The following is a 1,665-nucleotide window of genomic DNA, read 5'->3' as shown; positions in this document are numbered from 1 at the left end:
CTCTGGCAGGTCCCTTGACTTTATTTCTCTTGATGGCAAAACCAGCCTCAAGGAGAATCTGGATGATCTTTTGTCCTTTTTCAAAAACTTCTTCTGCTGTGTTCCCCCATACGATGATGTCATCGATGTACTGCAGGTGCTCTGGGGCCTTGCCCTTCTCTAGGGTGGCCTGGATCAGTCCATGGCAAATGGTTGGACTGTGCTTCCACCCCTGGGGCAGTTGATTCCAGGTGTACTGCACACCCCTCCAGGTGAAAGCAAACTGTGACCTGCACTCTGCTGCCAAGGAAATGGAGAAAAACGCATTAGCAATATTAATAGTGGCGTACTACTTCGTTGTCTTGGACTTCAGCTCGTACTGGAGCTCCAACATGTCTGGTACAGCAGCACTCAATGGTGGCGTGACTTCATTCAAGCCGTGATAGTCCCCTGTCAGTCTCCATTCTCCATCAGATTTACGTACAGGCCAGATAGGGCTGTTAAAGGGTGTGTTCTGCTGACCACCCCTTGACTCTCTAACTTCCTGATCATCTTGTGAATGGGGATCACAGCATCTCGGTTTGTCCTATACTGTCGCCTGTGTACAGTTGCAGTGGCTATAGGCACTTGCTGATCTTTGACTCGGAGTAGTCCCACAACGGAAGGGTCTTCTGAGAGGCCAGATAGGGCAGACAATTGCTTGGACTTCAATCACCGTGGCTACACCGAAAGCCCATCGGTACCCCTTTGGGTCTTTGAAGTATCCTCTTTTTAGGTAGTCCATACCAAGAATGCAAGGGGCTTCTGGCCCCGTCACAATGGAATGCTTTTGCCATTGGTCTCCTGTCAGGCTCATATCGGCCTCTACTACTGACAATTCTTGAGACCCTCCGGTCACTCCAGAAATAGAAACAGCCTCCACACTCTTATGTTCCGATGGCATTAAAGTACACTGGGCACCAGTATTCACCAAAGCCCGGTATCTCTGAGGATCCGATGTGCCAGGCCATCGAATCCACACAGCCCAGTAAACCCTATTATCTTCCTGGTCCCTATCCTTCTCCTGGCAGAAGGCAGGGCCTCTCTATTGGTCTTGATTAGAGTATTCATCGTCCGACTTTGCCTTCTTAGAAGCTTTCTTGTTACTGTCAAAGCGGACCTCCATCTTTTTGTGTTTCAGGGGTTGCAGGGCATCTGCATCAACCACATAGACAACCTTTTTGTTGTCTTCCTTTTGTTGTAATTCTCTTACTCTGGCCTCAAGTTTGGAAGTGGGTGCACCATCCCACTTCTTCATGTTTTCTCCCTTACCACGCAGATAGGACCACAGTTGATTGCGTGATCTCCGTCTGGGGTATCCTTTCCTTCTGCGTGCTAGGAAAAGAGACTGTGAACGAGGCCGGGACCAAGATCGAGGTCGAAATCGTGGTCGAAACTACTTTATTGGTCTGCCTCTATAGTCTCTATAATCTATGTAAACTCTATTATCTCTGTTCTTATAGTCGTCTTCATATCTGAAATATTCATAGGGCCTCTCCATTGCTTCCTTAGGATGGGTAGGTCGGTGTCGGGCATCAGAGGACCTTTCTAAATTTTCGGCTATAGTCCTTATCCATGAACACATGGTGTCCACAGTTGGTTCATCCGTCTTTGGATTGTAAATTGATATCAAACAGTTGAGGTACG

The sequence above is a fragment of the Empidonax traillii genome, unplaced genomic scaffold (genome assembly GCF_003031625.1).
Source record: "Empidonax traillii isolate 1590-97213 ecotype Southwest subspecies unplaced genomic scaffold, ASM303162v1 scaffold1025:size206614, whole genome shotgun sequence".
Lineage (NCBI taxonomy): Eukaryota > Metazoa > Chordata > Aves > Passeriformes > Tyrannidae > Empidonax > Empidonax traillii.
Note: the sequence above shows the minus strand (reverse complement) of the source record.